General features: G+C 45.9%; 1 long non-coding RNA gene across 2 annotated transcripts in view; it reads left to right on the plus strand.

Moving 5' to 3' along the window:
- LOC148043831 (uncharacterized) overlaps nt 1-11,163 on the plus strand; it is a 32,582-nt gene extending 21,419 nt beyond the window's left edge. The window contains exon 3 of one of the 2 annotated variants that reach the window (XR_015697885.1): nt 10,103-11,163. This is a non-coding gene — a long non-coding RNA (uncharacterized LOC148043831). Of the gene's footprint in view, nt 1-9,536; nt 9,657-10,102 lie in introns of those variants that run through there. The other variant, XR_015697886.1, reaches the window with a different exon arrangement.
- The last annotated feature ends 535 nt before the right edge of the window (nt 11,164-11,698 follow it).

Below are 11,698 nucleotides of genomic sequence, written 5' to 3' on the forward strand. Positions count from 1 at the left end.
CAGCCACGGATGATTGAACCCAAGAGCCCAGAACCTGCAGCACTTGCAGTAGAGACAAAAACCCCAAAGGTCCTACAAGTACAAAAAAACTTGTTGGGGGATGTTTTGTTGAGAAAACCGCAGTTAGACAGTAATGGAAGCCAGGATAAGCTGAAGACAGCTATGAGATTGGTGCTCCCAACAGACCAGTGGCTCAACAATAACCAGGAAATCCTAATGATGGAAAATGGATTAGCCTGGAAGAGGTCCAAACTGTACGTCCCCACAGACTTGCGGCTGGAAGTTCTACAGCGAAGCCATGAGGTGGAACTAGGAGGCCACTTTGGGTTGCTAAAAACACTCCTAAAGGAAGATTACGTAAAAAGCTGTGCTACTTGCGCAACAATGAAACCACTGCCAGAGAAGTGGTTGTCGACGATGCAGCAGAAGCCCAGACCATCATAACTCATCGTGGCACTTTTAAATGCCGCTGGTTGCAGTTCAGGGTAAGCATTGCCCCAGGCTTGTTCCAGAGCTTAATGGAGCGGTTGCTCCATGGGCTCAGTGGCGTCATCTTGTACTTTGATGATGTCCTGGTTTCTGCCGCCTGCCATGCAGAACTTATGTCCAGACTTTGTGCAGTTTTACCAAAATTCCAGCAAATGGAACTGAAAGTCAAGCGTGAAAAATGCCAAATTGCTGTACCCCAAGTTGAGTTCCTGGGGTTTCTGATTGATGCCAAGGGCATCCACCCCCACTGCAAAGCAATATTGGAGGCGCCTACACCATCCATGAGAGCCGAACTCCAAGCCTTCCTTGGACTGCTCAATTTCTATGCCGTATTCCTGCCCCATAAGGCATTGATGGCTGAACCGTTCCACCGCCTGCTGGACCTGAAAGCTCCCTGTGTCTGAGGCTGCAGAGAAGCCACCGCTTTCAAGGCGGTAAAACAACTGCTGGTGTCCAACGCTGTGCTCTTGCAATACAACAAACACTTGCCCCTGCTGCTGGCCTATGATGCTTCCCAGTATGGGTTGGCGTGGTCCTTTGCCACCTGCTGCCAAATGGCATGAAAGTGCCCGTGGCATTTTTCTCCAGAACCCTGTCTGCGGCTGAAAGAAACTGTGCTCAAGGAAGCCCTGGCCATTGTGGTCAGGTCTATGGTTGCAGGTTTCAGATTATCACTGATCACAAACCACTTCTCGGGATGCTCACTGGGGACAGGCAGGCTCCGCAGGTGCTGTCTCCTTGCATGACCCGGTGGACAGTGTTCCTTCTCGCTTATGACTATGCCCTTCTGCACTGCCCAGGTAAGCAGATCGCCCATGCTGACGCCCTCAGTAGATGCCCCTATCAGAAGCGCTGGAAGACCCTGCACCCACGTCTGTGCTGTTGGTGGACGACCTTTGCCTGCCGGTGACAGCTGCTGACATCGCCCGGCAGTCCGCAAAGGACAAGGTAATCTCCTGGGTTTTAGATTGGGTCAAATGGGGGTGGCCACAGGACAGCGTAGGGTCAGAATTCCTTCCTTACAAAACTCGCCTGCCGGAGCTCTCTGTCCAAAGCAGCTGCCTGCTATGGGGCCATAGGGTCATTGTACCGCCCCCTCTAAGAGCTGCAGTCCTAATTAAGCTCCACTGCGGCCATCCCGGAATCATACGCATGAAGGTGTTAGGGCATAGTTACCTGTGGTGGCCTAAGCTAGATCAGGACATCACCGCCCATGTCTCAGGGTGCCCTCAATGCCAAGGCTTGCAGGCAGCTCCACCCAGAGCAGAGCCGCAGGAATGGGAACAGCCCAGCTTGCCATGGTCCCACATACATGTTGATTTTGCAGGCCCCATCCAGGGACAGGTCCTTCTCATTGTGGTAGACGCGTTTTCTAAATGGCTGGAGATTGTCAGAATGCCATCCACCACTTCTTGGTTCTTAGTTTGGTTTGGTTTATTGGATTTATATGCCGCCCTTCTCCCAAGGACTCAGGGCGGCGTACAACATTAAAAAAAACATATTACAAAAGTAAAAAAAAATTAGATAGCGTATCCAAAAAACAAACCCAATTAAGATTAACAATAACATTTTAAACAAATTCGATTAAAATTAACAATAATCAATCATTTATTTTATTTTGTTCAGGCCAGGCTGGCTTGCTGGAAAAACCAACTTTTTAGGGCGCGTCGGAAGGACTAGGGGTCGGGGATTATACGAAGCTCCGTGGGCAGCTCATTCCAGAGGGAAGGCGCTCCCAAGGAGAAGTGTCTCCCGCTGGGGGTCACTAGCCAACACTGTCTGGCCAATGGCACCCTGAGGAGGTCAACTCTGTGGGATTGCACTAGATGGTGGGAGGCTACTGGTGGCAGTAGGTGGTCTCGCAAGTATCCTGGGCCTAAGCCATGGAGCGCTTTAAAGATCATAATTAGTACCTTGAATCGCACCCGGAAGACAACAGGCAACCAGTGCAGGCCTCCCAAGAGGGGCGCAACATGGGAGCATCTAGGTGCCCCCATGATAATTCATGCAGCTGCATTCTGGACCAGTTAAAGCCTCCAGGTGCTCTTCAAGGGCAGCCCCATGTAGAGACCATTACAGTAGTCCAGGCGAGAAAGGACGAGGGCATGAGTGACTGTGCACAGAGCATCCTGATCCAGGAAGGGGCGCAACTGACGTACTAGGCGAACCTGGTAAAAGGCCCCCCTGGTCATGGCCATCAGGTGTTCTACTAAACTAAGCCGCATATCCAGGAGGACTCCCAGATTGCGGGCTCTCTCTGAGGGGCTAAAATTTCTCCCCATATCATCAAAGATGGAACAAGATGCACAAATCAGGATGATGGAAACGACAGCCACTCAGTCTTGGAGGGATTGAGCTTGAGCCTGTTCCTCCCCATCCAGATCCACACAGCCTCCAGGCATTGGGACATCACGTCGAGGGCATCGTTTGGGTGGTTTGGGGTAGAGATGAAAAGTTGGGTATCATCAGCATATTGATGATACCATACTCCCAAACCACGGATGATCTCACCCAGTGGTTTCATATATATGTTGAACAGGAGGGGTGAGAGAACCGACCCCTGGGGCACCCCACAAGTGAAGCGCCTAGGGGTCGATCCCTGCCCTCCAGTCAACACAAACTGCGACTGATCCGACAGGTAGGAGGAGAACCACCGTAAAATGGTGCCCCCCACTCCCAACCCCCCAAGTCGTCGCAGTAGGATACCATGGTTGATGGTATCGAAAGCCGCCGAGAGGTCTAATAGGACCAGGACAGAGGAGCAGCCCCTGTCCCGGGCTCGCCAGAGATCATTGACCAACGCAACCAATGCTGTCTCCATGCTGTATCCGAGCCTGAAACCTGACTGAAACGGATCCAGGTAGACAGCTTTATCCAGGTACTGGGGAAGCTGACGTGCTACCGCGCTCTCGACAACCTTCTCTACAAAGCAAATGTTGGAGACCGGATGATAGTTGGGTAAAGAAGCTGGGTCCAGGGAAGGCTTCTTAAGGAGGGGCCTCACCACCGCCTCTTTCAAGGCGGTGGGAAAGAACCCCTCTCTCAACGAAGTGTTGGTAATCGCCTGGAGCCAGCCTCATGTCACCTCCCGGGAAGCCGAGGGATACGGGTCCAGCACACAAGTGGCAGCACTGAGTCTCCCCATAATCCTGTCCATGCCCTCGGGGTCACAGGGTCAAAATCATCCCAGATGGTCTCCACAAGATTCATCCCCATCGACTCACCCGAATCTACCCAGTCAGAGTCCAAGCCTGCCGGATCTGAGCGATTTTATCCTGCACATATTGAACAGATTCTTCAGCCCTATCCTGCAAGGGGTCTTTCCAGTTCCTTGGTTAAGTAAGGAGCGGGTCACCCTAAACAGGGCTGCTGGGCAGTTATCTGCGGATGCGATAAGAGCAGAAAATGTTGCTGCTTTCCCGCTTTTATCGCCACTAAGTAGGATTTAATATGAATTCTTACTAGTGTTCAATCAGATTCGGACAAGCTGGCCCTCCAACCACTCTCTAGGTGTCTTTTCCTAGGCATTTCATCTCCTGGAGCTCCTCGGTAAACCAGGGAGCTACCTGGGATCGACACCGGGTCAGAGGCCACAAAGGCACAACATGATCCAAGGTCCCAGTGGCCGCCCTATCCCAGGCTTCCACTAGGGCTTCGGTCGAGTTGTGAGCAAGGGATTCAGGAAAAGTCCCAAGCTCCATCAGGAACCTTTCAGGGTCCATCAGGCACGTGGGGTGGAACCATCTAGTTGGTTCTGCCTCCCTGCGGTGAGGGGTAGCAGTATGGAAGTCAAGCCTGATGAGGAAATGATCTGACCATGACAAGGGTTGGATAGAAATATCCCCTAAATCTAGATCATTCATCCACTGCCCAGAGACAAAAATCAGGTTGAGTGTGTGTCCCCCATTATGGGTGGGGTCTTGAATTAACTGAGTTAGGTCCATAGCCATCATGGAAGCCATGAATTCCCAAGCTGACTCGGATGTCTCGCCAATGGAAGGCAGATTGAAATCCCACAGGATCATAAGCCTGAGGAAAGCAACCGCCAATCCAGCTAACATATCCAGCAGCTCTGGCAGGGTTGATTAAATGTAGCAGGGAGACAGGTACGTAACAAAAAGGCCCACCTGAACTCCAAGGCCCCATTTCACAAAAAGGGACTCACACCCGCCTATCTGAGGCACAGTGACCTTCTGAGGTCTGAGACTTTCCCTAATAACCACTGCCACCCCCCCGCCCTTGCCCTGGGCTCTCAGCTGGTGAAACGCCCGGAAGCCTGGTGGGCATAATTCAATAAGGGGAACACCCCCCTCATGGACCAACCAGGTCTCTGTAATGCACGCCAGGTCCACTCTACCATCTTGTATGAGGTCGTAAATTAGGGGAGCTTTATGTACCACGGACCTGGCGTTAAGCAACACCAGCCGGAGACCAGGGTCCTGTAATCCCGAGCACCCAGGGGTGTGAGAAGGGTGATGAGGGTCGGAAGGTGCGATCACTTTTAAACAGCAAACCCGTATCCCCCGAACATAATTTGGCCCTCGGCCCCCACCATATCTGCCTCTCCCACAAACAGTAGAGATGGTGAAACCCCCCCCCAATGGAATGGCTTAATGTCTTCCCCAGAATCCCAACTCTTCCCAGCACTCCCGACCCATGCCCATTAGTTAGCTCTGGCCTGTGCTCTGGCAGACTTCCCCACCAATCCTGTCTGAGCCATCTGAATCAACCTCCCCACCCCCCTTAAAATTTGATTAAAAAACCCCTGTAAAAAAAACCTAAGAAATCTCTTCTTCTCATGCCACCTCTCGGGATCCCAAGATCTGTCATTAAGGAAGCGTCTTGATAGGCAAGAAGGCCATCCCTGGGAAAGGGGGAGTTCCCGAAGGGAATAAAGTTCTGTCGCAGTATAACATAGAGGAGAGTGTGGCATCAACCAAACGGGGTGACATCACGGGGAGATGGAACAAGGAGATGACATGTCCATGGTGGGGGGCAGCCGACAGTGTTCAAGGGGGTAGCGGGAAGCTTATGTCCATCATAACAATGGTCGGTGTTAAGAACAATATGTAAGAGTAACGGCCAGATGTCAAAATTGCAGCAGATGATGAATTGCGAGTTGGTGAAGCGGCCAGTAATGAGGACAGTGGTGGCAGCAGCGGCTGCTCAAACTTCAACAATTCCAGCAGCTAAGCTCCATCCACGTCAGCTGCACTCATATCCAGGGCCACACTCTGTTGACTCAGTCCATATTGTCACAAGAGTAGGGGCCAAATGGCCAAATGACACAGTACGGTGTCCCAGGCAACGGCGGTGATACCAGAGTGGGCCACAACAAAGGACCCCACCACCACTCCAACCGCGCCCATGCCAACTACTGAAGTCATCTTCTGCTGGCATCAATATCCATGCCAGCTGCCTCAGCCACTCCCTGCTGATCCAATTTATCATATCCATAAGCAAAGAGGTGAGGGGGAGCAATCGGGATAATACCATGGTGTGGGGAGTGGCAGCTGCAGAGATCCCAAGCCGGGCGTCCCGCCGCTGCTGCCGCTGACCACACCCACACCGGCTGCAGAGATCCCAAGCCGGGCGTCCTGCCGCCGCTGCCGCTGACCACACCCACGCCAGCTGCAGAAACCCCAGGCCGGGCATTCCGCCACCACCGCTGACCACACCCATGCCGGCAGCCTCCGACACTCTTCATTCTCCTTTCACCACCAACCGCCCCGTTTCACTCACGACGTTCTGGCTACAAGGCAGGAAATCGCAGCTCAAGGGTATCCCTGAGGTCCCAGGAAGTTCTCTTAGTTGGACCTGGAACCAACGATGGGATAGCCCCGAGAAAGACAATCATCTCCCCGAAGCTCTCCTCAAACGCGACAGGACACCATCTTGGACATGCTCACTTCTTGGGCCACTGACGCACTGATAGGGGCCCTTAGGAGGTTATTCACCACTCATGGGATCTCGGACATGCTGGTTTCATTAAGGAATAAACTTGTTAGCCTTTATTCCTGTCTCCGCCTCAGTTACTTCGGCCATAACCCACCGGTCCTAGTACACAATACTATTGCTATCTGTATCTGTCTCATTTAATGAACACAAATGATGATGATAATAATGATGATGATGATTATCTCTTTTATTCATTATACATGAAACTCATTCAACTGAACATTTAAAAATGTATCGCAAATATCATTGACTGGAGCTGATGGTTCATACGGGTTGCTGCCAGCATCCTAGGTATCAACCAAATACTTCTTAACATTTGAATTCCTAAGGTCAGATCATTCTAGTTCCTATCACTGAAAAACCATGTTTCCAGGAGTCATCCTCCTCTTACATCCCAGAGTGGGAAACAATCTGATGCTTCTTCTGGCATGAACTGAGTTGTGGGCTTACTATAGTAAGAAGATGTAGTCCTGCAGATAACCCGTTCCCAAACCCTAAATGGCATTGTAGATTAAACTTGGCTCTATAGAGGGGAATATTTGTAACTCAGGGTTGAAATGAGGGGTCCTTGGAGCTCTCTGACCTTGGTTGTTTTCTTGCAATGTTTCATTGCCTAATCTAGGTAACATCATCAATACTGGTAGGGAGTGAGGTTTTACCTAGTTCAGGTAATAAAATGTTTACAAGGAAACAACCAATGTCAGAGAGCACCTCAAAGTGAGCCCTTTACATTGCACCTGGAAATGAACAAGATGACAATACAGGGCCTGTAAATCAGGTGGAATTCATGCTCAATGGTCCACACCCATGACAATGTGGCAGGGATGAGTTGCTGCCAGTGTTGCTGCTGGTTCGCTTTGCGTGCGTGCGCAGTTGACTGTAAAATTGTTTTGCGTATGCGCAGAATATGAAAAAATTACTAAAAAACATTCCCCGGGCGACTGGGGAACCGGTTCAGAGGCGCAGCCAGCTTGGGTCGCTGCTGGTTGTGCAATCCAGGCCAAACTACCACTATTGGTTTGTCCGAACCGGTGTGAACCGGTAGCAACCCACCTCTGCAACGTGGTCTGTGGCAGTTGGTATTAACTAAAGCTTTTGTGGCTTAATGAACAGGGATAAACCACATGTGACTTTAGTTTATTAGGATGCAATTGTCATATGCATGTTATGGTGCAATTTTCCAATAAAAACCTGTCTATAAAATGCAGATATTACTGAAAGCTGTATTCACAAATCGTGCATTAAAGAGAAATATGGGTATATGAGACAAAATAGCTTTCAAGTATTAAATAAATATAATACAATCTTTGTCAACTAAAAATAACTACCGACATAAGGCAGAATAAAGTAGTTAAAAAAGAAGGCTATCATTACTGAAAATGGACTAGATTTATCCATGCATAGTCACTAGAGGAGAAGATAATTATAGACTGATGACACCCCACAAAATTTGTAAATACTTCTAATCATGATTAGTTTTGTTTGTCGCCGTGTTTGCTGTTTACTCTGGTTCATTGCTTTTTATATTTCACCTTTGCTACATCACCAGAAATGAAACCCATCTCAGGGCTATACGATTATCTCAGCCAGAATCCCATTGTTCTAATATAACTGCCAACCTCAGTCTCCTGGCCATTTGGGTCAAAGTCTCTTAGCCAGATTTCTGACAAAAGCAATTTTATATATTGGGTTCTATCATATTTTCCCTTAAGCATCTTCTTTCTACTTTTCTCATTTTGTATATCTCCAAACTTTTGTAATTTTCTTGTTCGGTATACCTGGTGTCCAATGATCTTTTTGCCTTTCTTCATTTCCTTCCAATTTTAGCAAATCTTTTTAAGACAGTTAATCTAATCCTTATATTTGTGTTTAATGAAGATTACTTTCCCCAGTGAACACACATAGACACACATCATGTTATCATCTGACAGTTTATAAATTCCTCTGTTTTCCTAAAAGAACTGCTTTAATTACTGTATGTTATTGTTCTAAGTTTGTTGGCCAATAACTTTAGTCCTTTGTAATCCAAGTTCTATTTTATAGCTAGTATTTCATTGTTTCTAATTCTTTGTCAGAGATCATCGTATGCCATATTGTTGCCTTCTACTCAAGGTTTTTATTTTATTGCAACATACTGTAGCTTTTTATTTCAAAGATTAAAAATGATTTGTATTTTAGGAAACAGTTGTACGGCAAGAGGGAGTAATTTTTTTGAAAGGCATATGGAATATCTGTAATAATGGTGGAATGAGGGCAAGGAAGGTGGGAATCTACAAACTTGGCAATGATTATAGAAATCTTGATTGAATTATTGTATTGATGAAGAGTCTTCAGCTTATTGCTAACCAGAATGGCTGAGTTATAATTTTATGTAGAACTCTGAAAGCTTCACATGAAATGTAGCTGCTTGAAGCTGAAGATACTTGTGTTGCAATGGTTTCTGTTCTCAGTAGGCAGTTTCTACTATGATTGTGGAATAGGAGAGATCAGCCAAACTGAAGCCCCACTGGCATGGCATGGGTTTCAGTCCTGTCTTCTATCCTTTTCAGCATCTACATAAAGTTATTGGGAAAGTTATAAAAACAAATGGAAACTATAATTAGTTCAGAATGCATTGGTCCAGATTTTGGAAAGTAGTTACCAATGTACCTGTGCTTCAGATTCTGCACTGACTTTCTATCAGTTTCCATCTCTGGTTCTGATTTTGCTCTTTACAATTTTACAAGTCTTGGCTTTGAGATAACTCCTGGACTATCTTCTCCATCAATTCTGATCTACCCAGTGCATAATTACCTTGAGAATCTGCTAACAGTTCCTCACCTGTGCGAGTTTAGAAATATGAAAAGCCACAAGATGTTGTTTTTTTAAAATCACAACACAAGTGGGTTTTTTAAATTTAAATTTCAAATATTTTATACAATACTATGTATTGTATAAAATATTATACTATACTGTATTTTATAAAATACTATACTGTACTATACTACAATACTATGTATAGCCAGAGCAGCACAGTATTGAAGATGCTCGCCTCCCACTTGGAAAGTTGATATTGCAATCCTAGGCAATGACAGTTGTTTTTCTATCAGGGCACAAAGAGAAAATATCTATTGCGAACTCTGCATAGACATCAGGAATGGAATCTAGCCAGCTCTCAGTTCTACTCAGTCGCTCCAACTCCACTCCAAAGCAAGGTATTTTACGGTCCTTAAAAGGGAAGAAATGTGCACAGTCCCCTTATAGATGAAAATGCAAAATTCCCCAAACATTACAAAAGAAAACAAACACTTCTAGTGGACTGGACTTTTTTTTTGGGGGGGGGGGGAGGGCTAAGATACACAACCAAACAGCATTTGTTTTTATCCTTTGTCAAATGCACTGTCAAAACGCAATAGGAAATTTGTTGTTTGTGCTTGAAAGGTTATTCATCTGCACTGTTTGAAATGATCCCATATGCAAAAGAAAACTCTCATTTTAAACTGAATAAATGGTTCTTTTTATATTCTGTTAGCATACATTGGTGACCTGAATGCAGAAGGAACAAAAAGGATTGTGGGTTTCAGGCTTTTCTCAGAAAGGTGTTCTGTGATCGATTAATGGAATATCATAAGATATCAGATGAATAAGTATGATAATTGTTCTTATTTATCATTAGGCTAACTCAACTGATTCTTCTGTCAAGCTTTCATTCAAGCCACCCTGTGAGGATTCAACATGTAACAAATGCAGCAAAAGGCCATTTCAAGCCTTTTTAGTCATAATAGCAGAATGATTATCTTTTAATTGAAAAATGTAAAATAGACACACGTGAGGTAATGGAAATGACTCTTCAGTTTGGAATACAATGTATAGGCAGATCATGTCCTTTTCCTAGCGAGAACAACACATGAACAACAAAGCAGACAAAACTCCTTTGTAAAGCACACAGCTATACAGTAGCACACACACACCATATTTTGTTTTAAATAAAAACTTTTTAAAAAAGTTTTTTAGTTTTTTAAAAACAGAGGGAAAAAGAAAATGATGCAGAAACATGGCTTAGTTTCCTGGTTTTCTAAGCCCAACAAAGGTTGATCTGAAGCAGAAAAGGCAAACTTGCATTCCAAGAAACTCAAGTTTATACCATCAAGATGCATTGGCAACGTGATTTTTTTCAGCCTATTTATAAATAAAAGAAAAGATGTAATAGACACATTACCTTTCTGCAGTGATTCATGTAGGCATTGTGCTTTAAGGATCTAATCTGGGTCGGTCACCAGCACCAGAGATTTTGTCTTCTGAGCTTTCGGACTCATGATGCAGGACCCCATCTTCAGGGAGAGAGAAGTTCCCTGAAGAGAGAAGTTCCCTGAAGATGGGCTCCAGCATGAGTCCGAAAGCTCGGAAAACAAAATCTCTGGTCCCGGTGACTGACCCAGATTGGCTCCTGTAACATTATCCTGGAACACATATATTTGCCTTCAGTCATTGTGTTTTAATTCTCACGACAATCCCCCCTAAAACTTAACAGAGGCCAATATTTCTGCTTCTGCCTTCCTTGATGATGTCACTGTTTGAACCTTGGAAAACCTACATGTGATGGATACTTGAAATGGTAGCATCCAATTCTAAAGCACCCCAAATCTCTGATCACCAGATCCTGCAATATACCTGATCTGGAACAATGCTTAAATTAAGCATCTTCAGTGACATATGGTGAGAAATATTTCTATTACCTTCCCCAAATATTTCTTTTCATATAAAAGTTGTTTTTATTATCAACACTGAAGCGAACCTGGCTAAAGTAATCTTGTGCTGCCTCATAGTTGCCATAAAGTCTGAGAGGGGGAAGGGAGGGGGAAGGTAGATAGCCCAGCTAATAGTCAAAACAAAGAATTTTCTTGTGGGAACCAAGGTCATTGTAACAGGTGGCCGTTGAAGGAGGAGAGGAGCTTGCCATTCTCACTGGACCTGGTACCAGGGATTTTACTCTTTTAATTAGGTGAAAACCATGGGAACTGTTAGAGTTGGTTTTCACTAGCTGTGCCAATATGATGTATCCAATAAACATATTCTTTGAGGAATCTACTTGCCTCGGAGTTCTGCTTTCAATGGGTGTGTCACTCGGAACGCTGCCATTTATATTATTATACATGGTTATTCTGTTATGTCTAGCTTGAGAGCTAGAATTCTAGATGAAGATGCTGTTCTGAATTCTTTGCAAGATGACCTTCCTGGTGATTGGTTAATAAGATCTCTGGACATGTGGATT

The sequence above is a fragment of the Thamnophis sirtalis genome, unplaced genomic scaffold (genome assembly GCF_051295495.1).
Source record: "Thamnophis sirtalis isolate CommonGarterSnake01/CBP01778 unplaced genomic scaffold, rThaSir2_p1.2 scaffold_10, whole genome shotgun sequence".
Lineage (NCBI taxonomy): Eukaryota > Metazoa > Chordata > Lepidosauria > Squamata > Natricidae > Thamnophis > Thamnophis sirtalis.